The sequence below is a fragment of the Dermacentor variabilis genome, chromosome 7 (genome assembly GCF_050947875.1).
Source record: "Dermacentor variabilis isolate Ectoservices chromosome 7, ASM5094787v1, whole genome shotgun sequence".
NCBI lineage: Eukaryota > Metazoa > Arthropoda > Arachnida > Ixodida > Ixodidae > Dermacentor > Dermacentor variabilis.
In genome coordinates this window covers 175,759,365-175,785,128 of record NC_134574.1, presented here as the reverse complement: position 1 = coordinate 175,785,128, position 25,764 = coordinate 175,759,365, and the positions used below count along the sequence as shown (strand labels likewise).

Here is a 25,764-nt window from a genome sequence, read left to right as displayed (position 1 = left end):
AGCTGATGCCTTCTGAAACTTCTCTGCGCTTTCGACTTTTTTCTTTTCTTCTAGTAACTCGTTGAAAGCACGTTGTGTCGTAATCATCAAGGACCGTGCCTTCTCTAGATCGGCTTGCGCTTTGGCTATAGCTTGGTCAAGCTTAGATTGTGACTGGCGAGGTTGCTTCGGTTGACCTGACGGGCTGCGGTGCCTACTCGGTGTTTTGTGTGGATGGTGCTTGGATTGACCGCTTGCTTCCTGTTGTGCAATCAAGGCGTTGCGAACGAAAGGGGCGAGAGGAGTACCACCCGTTAAGAGAATTTTGCTTCTCATGCGGCGCTCTCAACGCCGGCGCAGCAGCGCCGCTCTCGGTGCCGTTCTTGTCCATTCTGTCAGAGAGAATTGAGCCACCTAGAAAAAAATGTAAGGCCTCCGCACGCCGGTGTGACGTCACGCTAGTCGGATGGGCCGGACTGTCGACGCCGTCGGCGTCTCCGCGCCTAGGTTCTTGCGCTTGCAGTGTCTCTTTGCGCGTCGCGGATACTATGGCATGAGAATATTAGTGCTGTCCTTAAAGTGACAGCAACCTATAAATTCAGATGCTTCGTTTCCAAAGCAAGACACGTATAGCTGACGCAAAAAATAAGGGGGAGCCGCTGGTTCACCGCAGTCAACACCACCACAGAAAGCAGCATTCTTTCATACCTTCCTTAGATTACTTGATTGGCAACATTTTTGTTTTTTGCGTGTATCGCAACACGACCTGCCTTATTGTGCTTGCGATGTTTGGTCGGGACTAAGACAAGCAAACTGCATGCTGCTTAGTCACTCAACTTTAGACGGAACGAAAGAAAGAGGAAAACTGCATATTGAAGACACAGAATATACTTTATTCACAAATGATAAGAACTGCATTCAGAAACAAACATTTTAAATCTTCCATATACAATTATCATTCTCACTCTTGCATTGCGTAAAACAGTCCTCGCTAGACACACGAATATCGAGGTTAATTTTATTGTGAAAATTTTATCATTATAGGGTCACGCACAACTAATTCTCAAATAGAATAAGCTTCCGTCTTTGTTGTACCATTTCTTGTGGTTATTTCATTTCCACCCGCTTTGTTTGCAGGCCTTATTGGTCTTCATAACATACTGAGATAATGGTGAAAAGTAAGTAAAAAACGAGAGGCCTACTCTCAGTCCTAAAGGAAAACATGCAATTAATGGATTGCGGTAGCATGGAGAGTTCCAATCATAAACAGGTAGCACAATACACTCAAATAACATTTGAATTGGCCAAAATGCAGGGTTTAAATTTTGATAATGTAGGCAAATAAGTCCTAGCTACGCCACAGGTTTCTTTTTACCAGGGTTCTGTCAACACAAACATACGTAGATGTTCAACAAAACAGAGCTTCATGAATAAAAAATAAATAATGAGAAACATCTCAGGCCTTCAAGGTCTGCAATTTTCGGTCGTTCTTGGCGTTGCGTAATTTGTCGTTTTCTGTGCGGCACAAGTTGTTCAGCAGTGTACTCGCTGCAGCACTTACAACATGGCCCATTACCTCCTGTGCAGGATGACCGAATTCACACACATCGACATCCTCAAAGTCATGAAGGGTAGCGAACACAAGGCCGACAAGAGTATCTTTCTGCCTAGGAAGGCTGAAAAAATCGTACGGCATATTCTGGTGTGTAGAGCTTGTCCAATATAATTTCAGTAAAGAGTACAGCATTAACTACAACTGCTCGTGGAAACTTCAGGCCACCCCTTGTCATCTTCGTGATTAATGCATTCTCAGGGTCATCTAGATCGACGTCTTGCATCACAAGGCTTTCACTGCAAGATGCGCATGTCAACTTTTTTAGAGCTGCATGGGCACAGTAGCCGGCAACATAGGTTAGTGCCAATAGCCTTGACGTTTTTTTCTCAATGTCGGAGTCGGTCACAGTGACTTGAAACTGGCCGTTTCCTGAATGTACACTTGTCTCCAACGTGTTCGCGCTGGGTGGTAGTAGAATGTCCAAATCTGGCAGGTCCAGAACCTTCTGCAAACGCAATTTGTTTTCAGATTCATATATCTGCCTTATAGACACGTGGTAATTGGCACCAGACAATTGCCGGTACTTTCCAAAGCGATCCTCTAGGCTATCAGTTTGAAATTTGCCCAAAAGAACATACTCTAAATGAAGCTCTTTGAGACAGTATATGGCAAGTTCGTGTAAGGCATGGGTAGTGTGGCTGAAAGCTATGTGCGTTTCACGTGTCAAACGGCCATTGTTAAGTTCGAGGCTTCTCCAGTGATCAAGCCATTGAACTATTCTCTCTAAGAATTCTAGTTGAGGACATGACGATGAAACTATTGGACCTTGCAATTGATCTCGCCACCGCTGTCCTTTTCTTGGCGTCTTGACGTTAACAATGTTCCACCAAGTCAAAATGGTGTCGACATATTGAGAGGTTTCCTTTGCATGCTGGAACGTTGCAACACTGAGAGCAGCAACAGCAGATGAGTTAAAAATCTTTAAGGCCAGTTTAACGTTCTGCCGTTCCATGTTTGAGGGGTTCAGTGCCTTCAAAGTGAGCGTTGGTGCTAGCTTCAAGAGCTCATGCTTTTCAGCTTCGTGCAGCTGGCATAATACCTTGAAAGATGCTGTAAGTATCTTTGGTTCAGCCTCATCACTCTTCGGTTCCGGAAAGTACATGCATTTGCCAATGTTTCTTTGATTCAGCCAGTTATTTCTTATACACTTTGGTATGTGAACTGGGTCCACCACAAAAAACAGGGGTCGTGATGGGTCAGCAGGATGCTGGTAAACAATGGTGACACTTGCCGGCTTAGCGAAGTAGGACATGGCTTTTCTGTTTATGGAGTTATTGTCCGAGATCACTGCGATTATTCTAAAACCAGATGCCCCTAGATCAAGAACAATCTTCCGAAGGAAGTCGTGCAGCGCCTTAGCATCGATTTGTGCCACAGGAAGGATGTGTACAACATCCTTGTTTGAAGAAAGCAGGCTATGTATCATAAATACGTGGGCAGTTTTTGCTGCAGTCGTTGAATTTACCGCAGCACCAGTAACCAACCCAGCCTTGTAATCAAAAAATGATTGAAGGTGAATCTAATCAATCATTAACGTTACAGTCTTTTCATGCTCGTTATATGTGCTTACAATACGCTTTGCATAGGAAAGAAAGCTACATTCTTGCTGCTCCGTTTCAGGGCGTACATCGTACGATGAACACAGTCTTCTGATCGTATCAGGATGCGGCATCTTAAGCTTCATCGAACTTCTCAGGAATCTACATGCATGAGGTGAAATTGTGAACAAAAGGCTAGCAAAAACCAATACATCGGGGGGATATCGACCAGCATCATTCAAAACAAGATCAACTTGACTTTTCAAGAATTTAAACACTTCCAAATGCCATTCTTGCAACTCGCATGCGAAATGTTTTCCACTTACTTCCTCTAGCAATGTCGAAACCAATGTCAGTAGATGACGGGCCTTTTCAGAACGCTCAGTGCTGATATCCTTACGTGTCCGTTCGATCATGCGTAGCACACTTTTCAAATCTCTCAAGTCGCACAGCTTTTCAGGAACTAAAACATCACCACACTTCCTCACACCCGTTTCACCAAAAAATACTTCGACGCGCAGGTCTGTGGACACGACCACCGAAGTACGGACTGCAGGAGCAGATTGAAGTGACAAGTCCAAAAAGAAAACCTTGGAGCCCTTGTTCAAAACTGTCCAGAAGTCCGAACACTGAAAGCTTGGCAAGGCCTTCAGCAAGTCCGCAAAGCTACCAACCAGATTTTTGGCGTCCTCTTCTGTTTGGGTTTGCTGAGAAAGCATTATTGCTTTTTGCAAATATGTGGCTTCCAAGCGCGCTCTTTTGGCAGCCGGCGCTTCTCGAACGCACACCTGCGGACGCCATAAATAGGCAGGGCAATTGGGACACAAGCTCGGAACTGCAGTTTTCTTCAGACGGATGTTTTTCATGGCAACTTCGACCACTTTTCCTGTCTTGACGTCCGTGTAAGATGTCGTCTTCAAGTAATCCGATGGCAAGAAATACTTTTCACTGAGCTGAAAAAAAAGAAACAAGCCGTTAAAGGTATGAAGCTCGACGAAAATGTTGAATTTACAAGCGCGTCGACAGGTGCAGAGACCCATCTATTGTGCACGCGTGTACGAATGCATTGCGCACTATGCTGACGAAACCTATTCGTCTGGAAACCCAGAATAACAATAGAGAGAAGAAATACTTACCACTGTGTACTTCGTTGGCGAGAAGTCCTTCCGAGGAACTGCTCTCGTCCATGCTTCCCGAGTAGCTCGGTCAGATGGAACCTTGTGCACTCGGACACTTTGTCCTCCGTCATAATTCGACTTGCAGTTTGGTGCGCAACAACAGCCAGGAATCGTTGCGCTTCCGTGTACGACGAACCACGCACAATCTAAGAAAAGCAATCGCCTTTACGGTGCAGCATGCCCCACCAAAGCCACCAAGCAAATGCTCCACGCGTTGCCGCTCTAGCGTTGCAGCCACGGAGCAAATTTGTTTTTCAGAACGCGCGCCGCGTTCTAGAAACGCAGCGCTCCCCCATCTACCGCTACCATCCGACTCTCGTGACGTATTGACAGGGGAGAGGAGGTGATGCGGTGGCCTTACATTTTTTTCTAGGTGGCTTTGATTGAGCGGGCGCGCGCAGCACGCCGGAAGTGGCGAGGGCTTTAGATAGAGAGAGGAGAAAAGAGGGAAAAGGAGCATAGAAGAAGTGCGGTTCGCGGACCAAGTGCGAAAGGAAAGCAGTAAACAAAGTAATCAGAAAAGGGAGCTCGCGCACGACGTTCGGCACAGTGAGTCGGATCATGTGTCCGTGTGCCTGGTGTCCAACACTCGCGAAGGTCCGCTTACGGGAGGCCCGCGGGACGCCCCGCGGAGTTGTTTATGGCTGCGGCGGTGGTGCGCAGCTCCATCGCCGCGCCGCTACACACGTATACCAAGCACGCTAGAGGCGTTCCTCCGTCGGCGGCGCGGAGGATGCGTATTGCAGCGGGTGTGAGAAATTTGTTCCGGCGTCGGCGCAATTGGGCACTCATCCCGGATACGTGCGCGCCAGTGTCAATGAGTGCTCGGTCACTGACGCCACGGACTAAAACGTCCATCGTGTTCTGTTTGGTCGGCACAGTGATAAGACGGTTTTGCGGTCGAGTCGTCAATGCAGCGTCACCTCCGGGAGCTGCATCGCTTAGTTTTCCGGAGACGGGCGTCGGGGCTGCATCGGGGACGGTGGTCGACGAGCTGGTGGCGAACGGGACTGGTGACGTCGGAATGACGACGAGGGACTGTTCCAAGAAGCGTGAGGGTCACTGTTTGGCTGCTGGTAACGACGCTCGCTTTGTCCGGGACCATAACAACTGGTGAATGGCGGTCGCAGAGGGGAGTAGACAGTACGGTTGTTACGATGGCGAGCAACGTCACCGATATGCCGGAAGGAAAAGCGCATTGGCCGATCGTCTGCGGTTCGCCACTCGGATGGATTTCGGTAGCGTGCGGGATACCGCGGACCAGTCGATGGACCTGGAGCATGAGACAACTGTGAAGCGGCAACGGCACATACACAGTGAACTCCAAGATTAGCGAGTTCTTCGCGGACTATTGCCTGCACAAATCGTGCTGTAGGCAAGTTGTTCGGCTGACAGGGGCGGGAAAAAAGAGAAAGGGCTGCAGGTGCCACGGCTTCAAGTTCTCGCCGCACTATGCGCGTCAGGTCATCTGATGATGGTGATCGCTGCACTCCTGTCGTCACAAGAGGAAGTCGCAGCTGTGTTCGGCCGACGTGCGAACGGCGTTGCAGTGCGGCGGATCTTGGCCTGGTCAAAGCGTTGACTCTCTTTTATGATGTCTCGTACTGTAGTAGTAAACGACTTTATTGGGGTGCTGAGGAGCTAAGCGGGGGGCCTGCTAGGTAGGTCCCTACCCAGCTGTTGGCTAGTCCTATGTCGGAACAGAGAGGCCATGCCTCTCCGCTCGTTCACGAGCCCTCTGGACAGCCAGGAGACGGACGTCTTATTTCGGGTCTGTGATGGCCTTCGTCCAGTCTTCTTCTCGGTTATAAAATCCTATAACACAGGGCAGTGCCAGAGCATGTGATTTAATGAGATAAATTCAGTGCCATAATCTGGGCAGAGTGGACCAATGTCCGGGTGGAGCATGTTCAGAAAGCCCCTAGAAGAGTAGGATCCCGTCTGGAGCATGCGGAGCGTGCTAGCTTGTGGCTTGTTGAGCTTATGATGGGGGAAAGGAAAGCTCTGCCTATTCCCTTTGTATTGAGAAGCGATTTCATGAAAGGTAACTAGTGGATCACTGTGGACGAGCTCTCCCGAACTCACCCGAGACACCATCCCGTCGCGGCATACGAAACCTCGCGCACGGTCGTGGGCTATCTCATTGGGGTTCAGGTGTTCCGGTAACACGTCTGGTCCCATGTGAGCTGGGAAACAGACTATGTATGTGGTGAACAATGTCAGGGGGGGTGACCCACCGTGGTTGCTCAGTGGCTATGGTGTTGGACTGCTGAGCACAAGGTCGCGGGATCGAATCCCGGCCACGGCGGCCGCATCTCGATGGGGGGCGAAATGCGAAAAACACCCGTGTACTTAGATTTATGTGCACGTTAAAGAACCCCAGGTGGTCTAAATTTCCGGAGTCCTCCACTACGGTGTGCCTCATAATCAGAATGTGGTTTTGGCACATAAAATCCCGTATTTTTAATGTCAGAGGGGGTGTTTGCCGTTCAGAATCCTGGCTGCCTCTTTGGCTATCAATCCCGATGCGAACGCTCTAACGGCTGCTCGGGCGTCCGTGTACACCGTGAGTGAGTGAGTGAAGTAACTTTATTTTGGTCCAGAGAAGACGCAGGGGAGATCCCGCGCCACCCGGCTAGTCCCACGTAGGGACCGCCAAGCCGAGCTTGACGGCCCGATCGCGGGCACTCTGGACGGCCAGGGTTTGGTCGTTGAGTTCAGGGCTGCCCAAGAGCGCAGCCCACCTATCCTCGCTGAAGGAGGAGCCGATGGCTTCACACTCCCACAACACATGGTCCAATGTTGCCCTTAGTCCACAGGCAGGGCAGTCCGCACTGGGATATCTTTCGGGGTATATGGCATGAAAAACCGCGAGGTTAGGGTACGCACGGGCTTGTAAAAGTCGAAGGGTAACCGCCCGCGCCCTACATAAGGCGGGGTGCGGGAGGGGGAAGACCCGTCTTGACAGATAGTAGTGCGTAGTGATCTCATTAAACGTAAGCAAGGGTTCCCCGCGGGGCTGAGGGACTGCTGAGGCGGCGCGGTCAGTGAGTCCTCGCGCGGCCTCGTGTGCGCCCTCGTTAGGGTTAGAGGGACAACCCTCAATCGACCCCAAGTGAGCGGGAAACCAAAATAAAGAATGCGGAGAGATACTTTTGACGCTTTGGAGAATGCGGAGGGCCTCGGGGGAGACCATGCCGGTTTGGTAGGCCTTAATGGCTGCCTTGGAATCACTATATATTGCCTCTCTGCGACCATCGAGCACAGCCAGCGCGATTGCAACCTGTTCGGCTACCACGGGCCTTGAAGTGCGTACCGTAGCGCAGCAAGTGAGCCTTGAATTGGAGTCTACGATGGAGACGGCGAATGCCTCTTGTTGGACATATGCCGCGGCATCCACGAAGCTTGCCTCAATGTGGTTATTGCGGACATGCTCGAGTAGAGCTCTACCCCTGGCCCGACGTCTGCCGACGTTGTTTGCGGGGTGCATATTGCGGGGCAGGGGCGCGATGTGCAGTTGAGACCTGATGTCGCTGGGAATCCGCATGGCGTCAGGGCACTGGTCGACAGGATTGAGGCCCATCTCGTCGAGTATCTTGCGGCCCGTCGGGGTGCCGGATAGCCTGAGCAGCTGTGAGTGCTCTTGTGCCTCGATAATCTCTTCGAGCGTGTTGTGGACTCCGAGCTTCAACAGGTTTTCTGTTTGGGTGCTTGCAGGCAAGCCGAGGGCAAGCTTAAAAACCTTTCTGATGAGTGAATTGAGCTTGTTCCTCTCAGCCACATGCCAATTATGCATGGCCGCCGAGTATGAAAGGTGGCAGAGAACAAAAGCATGTATAATGCGGATGAGATTTTCTTCCTTGATTCCCCGGTGCCTGTTGGCGATCCTCCGAATGAGGCCGAGAGCACTCTCCGTCTTGGCGGTGATCTTTCTGAGTGCGGTTCCATTGGAACTGTTAGACTCGATATACATCCCCAATATTCGGAGTGAGTCCACTCTAGGCACAGGAGACCCGTCACCAGTGAAAAGCCGTATTTCGCTTTCGGACGCCGGTTTCCAATCACGATGGCCGCCACCTCTGGGTCTTTTCTTGTAGAGAAGTAGCTCAGATTTTGATGGAGAACATCTGAGCCCAGTGGGGCGGAGGAAGCGCTCGGTCGCATCGATGGCGCTCTGCATGGCGGCTTCAACTTGGCCGTCGCTCCCGCCGACGCACCAGATGGTGATGTCATCTGCGTAGATAGTATGGTTGATTCCTTGAATCTTCGCGATCTCCTTAGAAAGCCCGACCATTGCAATGTTAAATAATGTTGGCGAGATGACTGAGCCCTGAGGCGTGCCGCGTGAACTGAGGGTGATCTCTTGCGAAAGGTATCCTTCGATCTTGAGCTTGGCAGTTCTCTGGCTAAGGAAGGATCGGACGAAGTCGTAGACCCTCTTCCCGAGCCCGAGGCCGGCAATAGACTGGAGAATGAACTCGTGTGAAATATTGTCGAATGCCTTCTGCAGGTCTAGTCCAAGGATGGCTCTGGTATCTCCCGTGCTCCGGTCGATGATCTGATGCTTTATCAGCTTCATGGCGTCCTGTGTCGAGAGGCCGGCTCTGAAACCAATCATATTGTGGGTGTACATGTCATTGGCCTCGATGTGCACCTTGAGCCGATTGACCAGGGCATGCTCTGCGACCTTACCAACTCAGGACGTCAGGGAAATTGGTCTTAGATTCTCTATTCCTGGTGCTTTACCGGGTTTGGGGATGAGTACCGTGCAGGCCGCCTTCCACTGTGTGGGGACCTGTCCACTGCGCCAGACTTCATTAATCCTTTCAGTGAGGAAGTCGATCTACTCATCATCGAGATTCCTCAGCATCCTGTTAGTGACGCCATCTGGACCAGGGGCAGATTTGACGTTGAGTGAGAAGAGGACATCTCGGATCTCCGCCGCGGTAAAGTCCTGGTCCAACTCCGGCACCGCACACCCCGCGTAGTCCGGGAACTGGGTAGGGGCAGAGCTATCCGCGACCGGCAGGTACTTGTCTATGAGCCTGTCGACAATCGACACGTCCGGGGTAGAGTCCGTAGCGAGGTGGATGGCTCGCGCGAGGGATCGTCTCTGGCTGGATCTGGTGCTGCCCTCATCGAGAAGGTGTTTGAGCAGACCCCAGCTCTTGCCTGATCTGAGCTGACCCTCGACGGATTCGCAGAGCTCATCCCATTGTTGCTTACACAGGTTCTTGCGGTGATGTTCGATCTGCCTGTTAACTTCCGAAACCTTCTTGCGGAGCCGCCTGCTATGCTTCCGCCGCTTCCATCTCGTGAGGAGGGCTTGCTTGGCTTCCAGCAGGTGCGCCAATCTGCTATCCATCTTGTCAACGTCGAGCTCAGTGACGACCTCCTTGGTTGCCGCCGCGGCGTCATCCCTGATCCCTTTGCACCAACCTTCAAAATCTGTCTCCGCCATCGGCGCGCGCTCGGCTCTGATCTTGCGGAAAACGTCCCAGTCGATCAGCTTGAATTTCCTCGTCTTATAGCGGGCTATCGGGAGGGAGACTTCGATGACGTAGTGGTCACTTCCGAGGTCTAGAGCCGTGTTGACCCACTTGACCTCCCCTACGTTCTTGACAAAAGAGAGGTCTGGGGTAGTGTCCCGGCATGCGGAGTTGCTTCTCCTAGTGGGGAAGTCCTTATCGGTGATAAGGGTCAAGTCCAGTTCCATCGCAGTCTGCCACAGTTAGCGTCCCTTGGGCGTGTCATGGGTGTACCCCCACACCCTATTTGGAGCGTTGAAATCCCCGACGATGACAAGGGGGTGCCCACCGGCCAGGCTGACGGCCCTCTTGAGGAGAGAGTTCGCCCTCGCCCTGCGGTAGCTGGGGCTGCAGTATACATTGAGGATATAAAGGCTGTTTCTTCTGAGGCCCTTTCTGGGTGGGTTCATGAGGATTTCAGTCATGACGTACTCGATGCCATCACCAACTGGGCCGAGGTCGCGAGAGAGGCAATTGTACCTTTTGCTGACAAGGGTAGCAACTCCCCTACCTCCTGAATGTGAGGATACTACCAGATAACCTGCGAGTTTGATAGGAGTACTAGTTGCAACTTCCTGAATAGCGATGATTTGGTGCTTAACCGTGAGAGTTCTTAAATATTGCTGCAGAAGCGGCTTCTTGTTGGGAAACCCTCCGCAGTTCCATTGCCAAATACTAAAGCTCTCGTCCGCACTATCCATGGCTAGGCTGAGAGGAGGCTTGAACGGCCCTGAGAATCGCGCCCTCCGTCGGTGGTGCTAGTACATGACGTCGTGCTGCGACTTGCGAAGGAGCGGGGCTGGGTTCTCTCCTGGCATCGACCTCCTCTAATTTGCTTATCCGTTCACTGAGTGCACCTAAGCCCATTTTTGGGTGCGATATAGCTTCCTGGACCTTTGCTAAGCTAGCCTGCATGCTGGCGAAAGCATTCTTGAGTTCTGAGAGCAATTTTGTAGTCTCGTCTTCCTCTCTGTTCTCTACCGCTCGACGCTTGGGCGCGCGCGCCGCGTGGGATGTCTCGGATGTATCCATGGCGACCGGGGCCAAAGGGGGTTGCGGCGAGGAGGGTGAAAGCGCGAGTTTCCTAATCTCCGCCATCTCCGCAGCTAGCCTGCACATTTCTTGGCTAACCTGCGCGTTTTCTTTCCTCAACTGCTCGTTAACTCGTCGCAACTCCTCGAGCTCGTGTGCGTGGTGCGAATCGCGAGGCGGGTCGTCACCTCTTGGACCCTCACGTCCCCCTCGAACCTTGTCGGCCCAGGAGAGCGTGAACTTGCTTCTAAGAGCGGTGGGCGTGCGGGAGCGGGACCTGGTCCGCCTCGACGTGTCAAGTAATGCGAGAGCTATAGCAGCCTGTTCCGCCACATCGAACGAGGAGGTCTTCAGCGAGGCTGCCCAGAGGAGTTCTCCCCTGTCATTGACTATGGCTACGGAGAACTTGTTGGCACTGGCGTGTCGCGCCGCGTCAACAAAGGTCTCCGTTCCGGATATGTTCTTTAAGAAAGTTCTAGCCCTCGCCAACCTACGACCTTTATTGTGTTGGGGGTGGACATTTCTTGGAAAAGGGTCTACAATAAAGGAGTTCCTTGTTTGAATATCAAGCTGCGTGGTATTTCCCTGATTGAACCTGGGACGGAGGCCTGCCGCATCCAGCAGTCTTCTGCCTGCTTTGGAGTTTGATAATCAAATAATTTGTGCTGATCTTTGTGTTTCTATTAATTCCGAAGTTGTGTTGTGTACTCCCTATGTCATGAGTTTCTCTGTGCTAGCCGTGATTGGCACACCGATCACCCTTTTGATACTTTTGCGCATAAGCGTGTCTAAGTTATCTATTTCCGTTTTCGTCCAACTGAGGGCCGCGACTATGTAAATGACATGGCTAATGAGGAAAGCATGGTGAGCCCTAAGGATTATGTCCTCGCCTATGCCGCCTTTCTTGTTGGACATTCTCATAATTAATCTAATAATGATCTCAGTTTTCGTGGTGAGTTGGGCTATAGTCTTAGCGTTGCAGCCCTTTGAGTTTATTTAAAGGCCTACAATTCTGATAGAGTCTACTCTCGGGATGGTGTGCCCATCTCTGGTACGAACGCTAATGGGCACCTGATCGAGTGGGGAGAGTCCCCTGGCACCTCGTCTAGCCTGTCTGTACAGCAGGAGTTCCGACTTTCCAGGCGAGAGTGCCAGTCCCGTACCTTTCAAGAAAGCCTCTGTGACATCCAGAGCCTGAGCTTGTTCGACCGTAGCCTCCGATCCTCAAGGACACCAAATTGTAATATCGTCAGCATATTGCCGCAGAGAGCTCTCCACATGCCAGTTACGAGCACTCTCGTGAGGTACCTTTCCAAGCGCCTCATCGCTAAAACCCATCACTCGTCGCATCGCCATTAGAAGAGCGCCAGCACATGGCGATACAGCGCGTCTCCCGTGCACGCGCTCGCGGCAGCGCCCGAGTCTGCCGTCCAATGAGAAGCCACGGCGTGGCTCTTGGCCTTCTGGGCGCGTGAAAAGTGCGTTCGGCTAGGGACCCTAATTCGGCGGAGAGACGCGGTTGACTGTGGAATAAGCTCCTGTTAACTCTTCTTTTAAAGTGTGTGAATGCTTAATATTGAGTTTCCGGGCACAAGTTCGCCCACAATAAACCAGTGTGTTTAGTGTGCTTCATTGAAGAGTGCTACAATATAATGCATGACCTACGTAAGGAATTGCTGCAAGGCTTCCCGACCACTTGCGCATTGCTATACTAAACAGAAGGGGTGAGATAACCGCCCCTTGGGGAGTACCCCTTCTTCCGAGTGTGAAATATTCCGAGACTGATTGCCTCAACTTTATGGCCGCCGTCCTGCTCTCGAGGGAGGATGCAACGAAGGAGAAGAATTTAACTCCCAAGTTCAAGGCCGATATCTCCTGAAGGATATAATCATGTGCAATTGTATCGAAGGCCTTGAATAGATCCAGTGCGAGGACCCCTTTTACATCTTTGCTTTGAGAGTCGGTTATCTGTGTTTTGAGCAGGAGCATGGCATCCTGCGTTGAAAGCAAGGGCCTGAAACCAACCATATTGTACGGGAATAGTTCGTTGCGCTCGATATGTCTCGATATCCTGTTATGTACTGCATGTTCCGCTACTTTACTAATGCAAGAAGTAAGGGAGGTAGGACGGAGGTTCTCCAAGCTGGGTGATTTACCTGGCTTGGGGATTAGGACCACTGTGGCCTTCTTCCAACTCTCCGGTACAATGCCCTCCTCCCATACCTCATTTATCTCTTTCACTAAAGCTTGAATTGCTTTGTCGTCCAAATTTCTGAAGAGCCGGTTTGTTACTCCGTCGGGGCCTGGGGCAGACCTTCCGTTTGAATTGCGCAGCACTTCCCTGATCTCAGCTTCCGAGAAGGGGACGTTTAGCTATGGGAAAGGCGCGCCCTCATACTGAGGGGGGGGGGGGGGAGAGAACCGGGGCTTTGGCCAATTGGAAGGTATTTGTTGGCTAGTTTCCTAAATATGGAGGGGAAGCTTCTGAGATGCCTTCCATTTTTTCCTTATTAATTAATCGGTCTATGACTTGGGAGGTATTTGTTGGCTAGTTTCCGAAATATGGGGAGGCTTCTGAGATGCCTTCCATTTTTTCCTTATTAATTAATCGGTCTATGACTAGTCTCTGATTACATTTGGATTGTCCATCGTCTAAGAGATGTTTGAAGAGGGTCCATTTACCTCCTTCGCGCATTTTTACATCCGCTGCCGAGCAGGCGTCTCTCCACTGCTGTTTATTAAGTTCGGAGCAATGCTCCTCAACGTGTTTATTGAGCTCCGCGATCTTTTTCCGTAGCTTGCGATTGAGTCTGTGTTTTCTATCTCTCGAGGAGAGAGCGTTTGGCTTCCAGGAGGTGCGCTAACCTTGCGTCCATCCCTGGAGCATCAAAATCTGTAACCATTTCCTTGGTGGCCTTCTCGGCATCCATCTCGCAGTTCACTGAAGGTGTCGTATACTGCCTCATCTTCACCTCTTATTTTCCTAAAGAGGTCCCAGTCTGTGCATTTATAGGTTTTGTGAGGAGCTGCTATTATTTCCATCCTGAGTTCTATTATGTAGTGGTCGCTCCCCAAGTTCTCCTGTAAGTTGGACCACTTGGCAAGCGCATTTGTAGTGAGGCTGAGATCAGGCGTCGTGTCTCTGGTGACCAAGTTTTCCAGCCTCTTGGTGAAACGTGGGTGCGAGACCAGCGTTAGGTTTAGGTCTGTACTCGCTGCAACTAGGTTGGCCCCTTTCTTTGTTCGTGTTACGTAACCCCAAGCCGGGTGTGGAGCGTTGAAATCTCCTGCGACTATTAAGTGTTGTGATCTCGCAGTGGTTGCGACCCTATTTAGTAGTGAGCGTAGATTATGCTTATAAGCGGAAGGAGAGCTGTACAAGTTGAGCATGAAAATGTTACGTCGGATTTTTCGGTGGGGGATGATTTCAATTCACTATGCCTCGAGACCGGATTCCTTATCATAGTTACAAATTTTGACTTTGTGCTCCTGAAAAGAGGTGTCTTTTCCGACGAGTGTGGCGATACCCCTGCCATTTTTTTTTCCTTTTTGGCTAAGCGAACGGTAGTCCGATAAATTTACCTTCTCACTAAGTGTTTCTTGCAAGAGCAGGACGTGCGGCATTAGCGCTTGCGCTTTGATGCGCTGCAATAGAGCAGCCTTGCGCCTCGAGAAGCTGGCGCAATTCCACTGCCAGGCAATTAGGTTTCCGGTTTGTCCTGCCATCGTGATTTCTATTGAACTAGCATATAGCCTGCAGGGAACGCGTGTTATCGGGATCCTGCTGTACTTAGCTTTTGCAATGGTGCCAGTGGGGATGGTTTTGATTTGGCTAGAGTCTATCATTTTCATTTTAGACTCGAGGATGCCAACTCTACGTGTTAGGTGGGAGAACGTTACCGTCCATATGCTCGACAGTGCTAGATTGAATGGCTAAGGCCTCTCTCAGCTGCGTGAGTGATTCCTCAATTACTTTCAAAGACGCGAGTATGTTTGGCTCTGGCTTATAGGTCCTGAGCGGGGGACTCGTCAGTTTGCATGGGCTCTCTTTCCGTGGTCGCGGCGGGGGGGGGGGGGGGGGGTGAATAGCTTTGCGCTTATTCGACCCTTCTGCTTGAACCGGGATGGGTAAGGCTACTTCGCGGGGTTCACGCGAGTTACGGAAAAGCTCGAACTCAGACCTCAGCGTTCGTAGGCTCACAATTTTTGCACATGAGCAGTTTGAAAGCATCGTCAGCGATCCCTTCAGTACGTTCCCAACCTTGTCTGACTCAGCCATAACGCTGTCGGCCTTACAGCAGTGCCAGCACGTCTTGGGTGTAAGAGACGTATGATTCTGTGGACGTCTTGGCGCTGGTCGCTAGTTCTTTCTTAGCGGTGGTCTTCCGCCCGGTGGCATGGCCGCACAATTCCCTCAGCTTCTGTTTGCAGGTGTCCCAGTCGTTAAACTCTTCCTCGTGGTTGGCATGTACCACACCTTCGCCGTGCCTTGTAGGTAGAAGACCAAGTTAGCCAACATAGTGGACGGATCCCATTTGTTGAGGGCACTTACACACTCATATGTGGCGATGCAGTCTTCCACGTCGAGGTGGTCGTTGCCGCAGCACTTGCCTGGACCTCGCGGCTGAGCCAGCACAACCGCCGGGGTAGATGTGGGCCGTGCTATGTCGGGTCCGGTTTCGTACGTCGTGTTGTCCAGTCCGAGGTGACGACCACTGCGGAGCTCCGTTGTTGTTTTTCATGGGTACCCCACACCTCTCACAAATTTATTACGTTGCAGAAGTCAGATATAGCGATGTATTTAAAATATTCACACGAGAGACAACGATGCATAAACAAGATGGCTGTGGAGAGCGATTCTCCCTCTACACATCAAATCGTCTTCTGACTGGCGCCACTGTTGGTTGCGCTGCAACAATATTTATGTCATGACCTATCATATATGTTCGTGATACACTCTACTAATACTATGCCAATTTTTGTACTTACCAAGTTAACGAAACGACCACGAAAGCGCCAAGACGTAGGCAGCTGTTTCACGACCTACATAAAACACACGTCATGGCATTCATGCCATGACCTATTATGTTCATCATACACTCTTGTCATATTATGCCAATTTTGGTACATACCAGGTTAACGAAACGACCACAAGAGCACCAAGACGTAGGTGGATCGATAGATACTGTCAAAGTGGCTGATGTTCGCCAAGAAATCCTTCGCATTAAAGAAATCGGGGAGCCCGCAACAGTTCCCGAGGCTACTGCGAAAGCACTAGCACAGTGGGGGTTATTAGGAATGGCCGTACGGGGTGGCAACGTGCCAGCTTTGAGCCCGCTGCACGTGTTCCAAGCCCACCAGACGGGGCGCCCTTCAGAGAACTGCGGATGACCGGCAGCCACATGGCGCGCGTTCAGCTCAGGAATGCGGTACTCGGCAGCGCCACCGGGGACGGAGCAGAGTTCCACGAAGCCCTCTGACGTCGACACCGAGAGCTGTGCGGCACTGAAACCTGTGTGTGTGTGTGTGCAACACGAACATTTCCGTCCACGGGGCACTCAAACGTGTGAGCCTTTGTGTGTGTGGGCCGTCCTGCGGGGGGCGGCTAGTTTGCAATGACTGGACGAACGTTTCCGTCCACTGGGACTCCGTCCACGGGGACCTCGAAGAGTGACGTCGAACGATGACGTCGAACTATGACGTCAAGCGGAGAGCTTATAAGCAGCGTTTGCCGGCTGCTAGAGTGTGCTCGTCGTCGGGAGCTGAGTGCTCGTTGTCATGCTCGAAATGTAGTAGTGAGCTGTGTGCTCGTAAACTGTTTGCTGTATGTTAGTTTTGCGGGCTCCATACGGGAGTCGCGCTAGACTGCCAATGTATCTTGCTTAAAATGTAAAATATTTAAATAAATCTTGTTCACCGAGTTCCTCTCTACGACCTTCAACTCCTTCAAATGGTGGCAGCGGCGAGACAGTCCGACGACTCCGACATCTGGTTGACAGCGGTAGGATCGTCCGACAACTCTTACTCTGCCGTTTAGCTTCGACATCGCGCCTACGAAGAGCGGCGTCTTCTCGTCGCTTGGCGCGCCGAGCCGCGTTGCGCTGAGCCCGCGCTACTTCTGCCGAGGCATGGCCTCCGAGATCCACCACTGTGCGCGCGCGCGGGGGTAAATCTCGGAGGCCATGACCGAGGCGTGCTGCTTCCGCGCCCGCCCGCGCGGTTTTGCGGGCGAGCCAGCGCGTCCGTGCCCTCCTCTCCTGTGGCGAACCGCCGCGGGAGCTCGTTACAGCACACAGTGCATCAATACAATTTTGTTTCTTTTCTTCAAGATAACAAATGCACACCATAGGCTTCGCCGTGGATATTCAACCAGCGCGCATATGTTTTAAATCATCCCCGATTTTGCTCCTGCGTTGAAGGAAAGCATGTAGATGCAATTTTGACGGACTTTCAAAAGACTTTTGCTGAGATTTCGCAGAAAATCTTGTTTCACAATTTGGAATACATAAAAAAGTACGAAATTGCTATCGTGGATACATGCCTACTTTCTTAATCCCTAAAGGAAACCCCTTCTGGTAAAGTTCCTTCAGTCCGCCATGGTTCCACACCTTAAGCGCTTTTGTTTCTGTTTAACAATATTGTCACCGATCTTTCTGTAAATGTAAAGTTTTATGCTGAAGAGTGTGACGAGTACATGAAATATCTTCAGCTGAGGACCAGATTGGATTAAGTAACCAATATGGCAATGTCACGGGCTGCTGCCAGGAATGGCAAATGGAAATTACCACTAAACAGTGTATATGAATATAACACTGAAGGAAAACTTTTAATTGTATCAGTATGGCAATAATGACGTCTACCAGAAGTTACAGAACAAAAACCTCTTGGATTAGGGATCACAAATTATCTAACGTGGATCAAGTATATTGGTACAATTACCGGAAACTGCCTTTGTAAAGTTTTTTTCTAAATAGCACGTTGAAGTACACTACTCCCCCTGTTCGCATTCTAGCGCATAAAGCGCTTATTCGTCCTATGTTCGAATGTCAAGTGATGATATGGGATCTTTCACTTAGCGTAATGTAAAAGAAGTGCAAAAGAAAGCCTTGCGATTCCTCCATAGCTCTTTGCGGTGCAGAGCTGTTGTCTGGAAGTGGCTTGCAGTGGGCAGGAGACATATTTGTCGCCTCAAGTTCTCTTTCCAGTTATCAAATCGGCATGTTAACAGTTGAGATATTCTTGCGTATTCTTCGGGTCATGTCACTTGAAAACGACACGGTAAGATGATAACACCTTTAACTCGACGAATAATTTGTTATAGGTATTCATTATTTTCTGGAACTTGTTGTTTTGAATACCTTTTCTGATGACGTCTTGTCGTAGACTACACCGGGACTGTATTAAAGGAGCCCCACTCGACCCTCACTAATTACTGTATTGTATAACACGTTGTATTGTTATTATTTTATATACTATATTTGTGGTTTTGTAGTTTGTTTTCATTGTATATTGCGCTGAAATTAGTGGTATATCATATTTCGGTTGTTTGATCATGCCTGCATTTCTTGAGTTTTCTGTACCCACCCTGCTATGTTCCTTAAAGAAAATGCAGCATTCATTAATAGATATATAAAATTGTGCTCCTGTCAGAGGAGCCGAAACGTGTTTCCTCCGTTGTCTGGTGTGACCGACGCTCCTCATTGCGTACTTTCATTCTCTCGTGAAAAAGAAAAAAAGGCGGATTAACGTTTAAAAAGCAGGGTTCAACGCGAGGACGAGAATGCCAGTTGCTTCAAGCATACGCTCGCGACACCTCGATGGGCGAGCGCGCGATACCTTGGTGACGACGAACAGCTCCTCGCGCCTGACCTGGCCGGCGGCGATGACGCGGCGCAGGGCTGCGCCGATGGCCGCCTCGTTGTGGGCCGCGTGCGAGGTGTCGATGTGGCGGTAGCCGGCGCTCACGGCCGCCTCGACGAGCCGCTCCACGGCGGCCGCGTCGCCCTGCGGCGGGTTGGCGACACGCGCGATGGGAAACGCTTTGACGCGCGCAATAACAACGCAGTTCTGAAGGAAAGATAAACGACACACTTAGGATGCATTAAGAGCACATTCCGCAATGCATATACGGCCGAAAAACACTGGTGTAAACACGCCTCACATTATCATGGTAAATGTAATGAGAAAGAACACGGAGTGCAGTGGCTATGGCATGCGGCAAATCAATGTAGAATACAAATTAGGGTTTTCCCCTTTCTATATCTACTTGTCCTTGCTTTAAAAAATACGCTCTAATTTGTTTTAGGGTTAACGTACTTATAATCACACTTTCTTTCTCGTACCCATTTAAAAGTGAAGGTGAATCTTAACGACTGGCGTGGGTAATTTGTGCGACTGCACGGTACTAACCACGTGTCCTGGCCGCGGGTACGTATATAACTTCTTTCAAGCCCTGATGTGCGTTGTAAAAAGGCTCTGTAAAACTTTTTCATAGGCGACCGAAAAGGAATGCAATTGCAGGGATTAGTAAACATTGATTACTCATTATTCTGCATTTAACGATAAGTTGACCAGAGGATGGAAATAAGGAACGTCCTGTCTGCTTCTAGTCCCTGTCACTTCGCGCTACAGTGCAAGATAATGGTAACGTTCGCTACTTGGCGAAGTGCTATAGTTTCTGAAAACGAACAAGTGGGCGAACATTTCTTTAGGCGGTGGTGGCAGACGACACAAGCGCACGATAATTCAAATGCGACTCAAATAAGGCATATATCTCCCACTGCTTTTCTCCGGAAACTGACAGAGGCATCGTAAAGCACCGCCGCCCGATGCACAATGATTTCGCAATGTGATACGCCCATGCCTTCTGAACACCCAATAGTGTGTGTTTGTCTTAGAATTTCAATGGACTTATCGTCCAGGAATAACCCTTTATTCAAGCGAGACGGTTTTCCTGTTGCCTTAAATAAGACTGCTTTTTATTTGGTTCTATTAACCTCGAGAGCACCATTACGAGACCAAACCGATAATTTACAACGAACTATGCGAGTTTTTGTACGAGGTGATCAATATTATGGCTAGAGCGGGAGAGGCTGGTATGATCAGCGTATACCACACACACACACAAAATTCAGTGGTAGGCAGTATCGAAGATGCATGTATCTTAGCTACTGCCTATACCTTAGATACTATCTTAGATACTATCTTAGATACTATCGTACATACTCTTTGGGTATCTTTATCTGTATCATGATACGTCTGGCAAGACGTCTATTTCCGATACATGAGAGAGTGTATCGTGTATCTTAAGATACAAGATACTGCTGCCGCAACAACACCGTGCGGAACTGCAAACGCTGGCTGAACTCCGCTTCTCAAGTTGATACTGCTGCCACTAAGCTGACTAAGCTACCTGAATAAAACTAACGGCAGCCACATTCTTTATTCTTTCCGCCAGGGCCCTCGAGCGAGGGCAGGTGATGAGGTCTGCGCGTCCCTATTGGTCGAGCAGAGTCACGTGCTGGCGCTCGCGCAGTCTCGACAAAAACAAGCGCGCGAAATTACGTCTGCACGCAGCCAACCTTTTGTTTTCTTGATTTTTGTTTTGTTTCTGTTTTAGTTGCATCGGTGCCATGACATTCGTATCCGCGCTACTGTGCTGCGTATACGCCGATCCATGCGGCGTCTTTCGCGGAAATTGTGACACCGCTACGTATTGTCGTTATCGAAATTTCTGTTGCGTGGTGTCACTGCAGTACTAGTGAAACGTATTTGGGCTGCACAGGTACTCTCGTAGAAGGAAAATCGTCACACAGTTGCACGGTAATGAATGTGTCGCATGCGAACGCTTTACGCCAGCAGACAAGTAGAGCATGAAAGGCCATTGCAGCTTTATATATATATTGCTACCACCAGCGTTGTTGCCGCGGTACATCGGGCAGGTGATCCAGGCGAGACTCCACAACGGCATTTGCGCCATTGTAACGAGTCGGCGACCCGCCGGCTGGTCGGCAGCTGCGCAGCGAGTCCCATCAATTACAAACGCGGCATGCAAGAGCCGCTGACAGCGCAGCGTGTGAAGAGCTTTCATGCTTTAGCAACCCCAATAAACCGCTTAAGAACGAAAATATTATACTTTGAGCAAGAAAGAAAAAGAAATTTGAGATATTAATAGACGTTTAATTTAAATGAAACATGGTTGGTCGGAGTTAATTTCCAAGCAAACATTAATTATTGTGCATACGCGTTTTCTGCTATGTTATATAGACCTATATAAGAAATTTGCGAGTGCATCGAATTATATTAAGGTACAAATGGAAAGTATCGTACCGGATACAATAACTGCGGTAGTATCTCGTATCTGTATCTCAATACTTGTATCTCAATACTCACGATACAACTGCGAAGTATCTTTGCCCAGCCCTGAGTACAATAGATACATCACTTTCCATTTCAGCAATATCGTTCACATGTATAACGAATGTGTGGTGATCCAAATCTCCAGCGGGGAAATGAGGAAGACAGGAAGAAGACGACGAGGTTAGCAGGAAGAACAAACTGGCTCTGCCTGCAGTGTGCCAGTGAAATCTTTACATTGGTGTGGTGGAAAACAGGAACCTGTGGAGATGAACGTCGCGCGTTCAACGAGGGACGAACGGCCAAGCAAGTGACGAACACAACACGCCGAACCACTGGAGGATGTTACCACGCCTGATGTTCTGTGGAGCGCTCTCCACGTGGCTCCGGGTGGTGACCCCGTCATTACAGGTGCCGTTCCTGCCTCCAATGAACAAGACGAGTCCGAAACTCGTTTTAAGGGACCCGTCTTGACGCACGCGACTCAGCCGGCCGTGACGCCGAGTGATGCGGCTTTTATGAGCGCACTGCTCGACGTTCAGAAATGCCAGGTGAAGCAACAGCAGCAGCTGGCAGGTGTTCTTGTTGCGCTATCAAGATCTGGAAGCAAGGGAGAACAGTCTTTCTTAAAACCAGACATATTTGATGGAAATTCGTCCATTAACCTGGCTTCATTTTTATGAGTACTCTTGCTCCAGGAACCAATGGTTGACGACGAGGATCGCATGCAGAACATGCGGGTATTTCTGTGTGGCAACGCGCTGAAATGGTACGATCTTCAGTCAAGTTCACAGTTGAATGAATCGTGGAATGAGTAGAAGGATAGTTTCTCTCGAGCATTCAAAAAGAGTCCTATGGAACTTCGTAATAACGCCGTATTCTACAGACACAAAGCAATAAATGTCAGAGAATATGTGCTGGAAAAGTGGCATTTGTACAGCCAAAGCGAAACTTCCAGAATCGTCTGTTATCGTCCCCATTACACACAGTATGAACAAGAGAGTACCATAAAGAAGTTCTAGCTAGGTCGCCAAGCAGAATGGACCAACTTCTTCAGTCACTGGCGTACGTTATGACTCCAGATGTGCCATCAAAAGAAACAAGGGTCACAACTCTAGAACAAGCGACCGATGCACGCGAGGCGCGGTTAACCAGCTCCAAACGTCCAGGCACGACAGAACCTTACCAATACGCTGAAGAAAGGGTGCTCCTTGTTAAATCAGGCGTTCTGAGAGTGCCTATGCCTGTAAATAACCGAAAGATGTCAGCATTGGTTGACAGTGGTGCTTCCGTGAGTCTAATTAATAAAACTATAGTGGAGTCAACCAGAATCGTTTCCGGAAAGCCTATTCGTGTGTGTAGCTACGATGGTTCGTCTCTAGATTACCATAAATGGACCACAACAGCTTTTGAGTTTGAAGGTCAGAAGCTCAAGGTGGAAGCGCTCGTCGTGTCAGCGGTGAATTTCGCCTTTCTTTTATCACGACCTGATATGAATAACACGAAGATCAACATACTATTGAATAACGAAGTGTCTATTGGACGACCTGAGCAAGATCTGTCTCTGACAGAAAAAACGAAAGCCATCGTGCGCGGAAGACGTGCCGCTGAAGTTCTCCGAGTTAACTTGCATTGGGCCGTATCCCTAAGCCAGAACAGCGCGATTGAGGTGCAGTTCTTGTTGCGCGACAGCACAGTCGTCAGAAAAAAAGCCTCAGCCATGAAAAGAAAGCATGGCTAAGGCAAGAAGTCACTTTAGAGTCAGGGATCATTATACGCCATCGATACCCTGTTCTGCTCCCCCTATTACCATTGTACCGAAGGGAGATGTACTGTGCACTGATTGCCGAATGATAAACAAGCAGACCGATCATTTTCCGTACCCGTTGCCTAGGATACATGATGACGAGACTGGAGGTTGAGAATCGTTTTCACGTATAGACTTATGCAAGGCGTACTGGCAAGTGTCACTGAAAGAAGAAAATAACACGTTTACGGCATTTGTCACACCGCTTGACATCTACGAGTATAATCGGTTACCATTTGGCTGGAAGAATTCTGGGTCGTGGTTCCAGAAGATGATGAACGAAGCACTGAGCAAATTCATTGGAAAATTTTGCAATGTATATGTGGATGATATCAGTCTACGCCAGGACAAAGGGAAATCACGAGGAACCTTTGTGTAAAGTACTTGAGGCACTAAGCACCGCACGAATTGAGTTTGAGAAATCTTGAGAAAGAATTGAGTTTGAGTTTGAGAACAAAATTGAGTTTTTTGCAATAAAGTGTTTTTCCTCGGAAGGGTCTTTGACAGTGAAACGAAAAGCACCAAGGAAGAGAGTGCTCAGAGCATCAAAAAAATGGTGACACCGTATGATGTTCATTACTACCCGCCGTGGTTGCTCAGTGGCTATGGTGTTGGGCTGCTGAGCACGAGGTCGCGGGATCGAATCCCGGCCACGGCGGCCGCATTTCGATGGGGGCGAAATGCGAAAACACCCGTGTGCTTAGATTTAGGTGCACGTTAAAGAACCCCAGGTGGTCAACATTTCCAGAGTCCTCCACTACGGCGTGCCTCATAATCAGAAAGTGGTTTTGGCACGTAAAATCCCAAATATTATTATTATTATTATGTTCATTACCTCCGAGTGTTTTTGGGACTGGCTGGCCCAATGTGTTGGCGGGCTAGTTGGTGCGGATCCATAAATACTTCGTTTAGCGCAAAACAACGGACACAAGAAAAGGCGACAGGAAAAGGCGCCTTGTCCTGTCGCCTTTTCTTGTGTCCGTTGTTTTGCGCTAAACGAAGTATTTATGGACTGGCTGGCCATTTCCGTGCTTTCATAAGAGACTATGCCAGATAAACCAAATGTCTCACCGCACTGACCCAGAAGGGCGTGCCATTTATGTGGTCGGAACAGTGTGAGAATAGTTACACCAAGCTTGTCCGCATCATTTCATCGAACCCTGTATTAATGCTCCCCGACTTCAAGCTGCCCTTTGAGCTATATACCGACACATATTATTATGGAGTAGGTGCCATGCTCTACCAGCGGGACGCTACAATACACCAAAAAAAAAAGGAACTGAGTGTTACTACTCTTCCACTTTTACGAAGACAGAAGAAAATTATGCAGCTACGAAGGAAGCACTAGCGGTGGTGTTAGCTTTGAGATACTTCAGAAGCTACCTGGAAGGCAATGACTTCAAGCTGTTCACAGACAAACAAACGTTGACGTACCTGCTAGAGCTATCGCAGCCGAAGGGCAATATAGCCCGATGGGTTAGCGAAGTACAACTATTCAGCTTTGACGTCATACATCGCCCGGGACGGATCTCGACTCCACGTGCCGCATGAAACCCCAGCTAAAAATGTAAACCTGTTACAGCTTTGGGAAGACACACCGGAGGTGGGAGCCAATAGTGGCAAGTTATACGTCCCGGAGACCAAAGTGCCAACAGTCCATACCACACTAGTCCAGAGTCAGGAGGGCACGACGGATTCTGGAAGGCATACCACAAAATATCCCAGCGTTTCACATGGAAAAACTTGCAAGAATACATAAAACCTGCCATCAGTATCAGCCACGTACAAGCCTAGAGGCAACAGGATGGTCTTGCCAGAGTATTCCGATATCCCCTTCGGGGTTGTGCACCTTTCTGAAATCAAAAAAAGAGAGAGATGCAAATGAGAGAAAGGCAGGGAGGTTAACCACTGCAATCGAAAACTAACTCCCTCCACCTTCTGAAATCAAAAAGAAGGCGTAAGGAGTTAGCAGGACGTAAGCATTCCTTGTCGCTGTGGTCGAGCGCAAGCTTTTTGTCGCCACCAAAGCTGGAAAGGAGGACGCAAACTGCGTGATGTCATTGCTGGAACGACAACACTTCAAGAACGTCAGGGGCTTCGTCGCAAACAATGACCCAGCCTTTGAAAGAGAGAAACTGCCACGTTGGGCTGAGAAAGGAAATATCACCCTACCATCCAGAAGCGAATTCCCTTGCAGATCGAATGATAAGAGACTTGAAGGTGTGCATACGATTATGCCCCGAATTCAAAGGCAGCTGGAAATGTACCTTAGAAGGAGCCGTTGCGCATTACAACAGATCATATAAAGCAGGCCTGGGATGCAGCCCACATTTTACGGCATTTGGCGCATGCTCATGGCTGCCAGCGGACCACGAATTTGGCTTAGTGAAACAAATCCATCTAAAGGAACATCGCAAGATTTCTCATCAGCGACAAAAACGGAGCGACAATGAAAAAGAATTTTGACCGCAGACACTGCACAGAGGTGCCGGAGATTGAACCAGATTCGTGGATTCTGGTCAAAGGGACTTGATTCGAAAATTCCGTTTACAGGACCTTACTATGTCGTCAAGACAGGTAGACAGCAAGGACTGATGATTCTGAATATACTACCGAGGACCCAATAAAAAGTTGAAAAGGCTTCAATTGCGAATGTGTTACCGTATTATCATAGTGGGGGCCAAGATAGCCGATAGGGAGTGTGTGGCGATCCACATCGCCAGCCGGGTAA

At 49.5% G+C, this 25,764-nt stretch overlaps 1 long non-coding RNA gene across 1 annotated transcript; it reads right to left on the bottom strand.

Moving 5' to 3' along the window:
• Nucleotides 1–851: 851 nt before the first annotated feature.
• LOC142588528 (uncharacterized) lies at nt 852–4,652 on the bottom strand. The gene is made up of 2 exons (XR_012829728.1): nt 4,269–4,652; nt 852–4,085 (listed from the first exon to the last, which is right to left on the bottom strand). It is a non-coding gene; the product is annotated as an uncharacterized LOC142588528 (long non-coding RNA).
• Nucleotides 4,653–25,764: the final 21,112 nt, after the last annotated feature.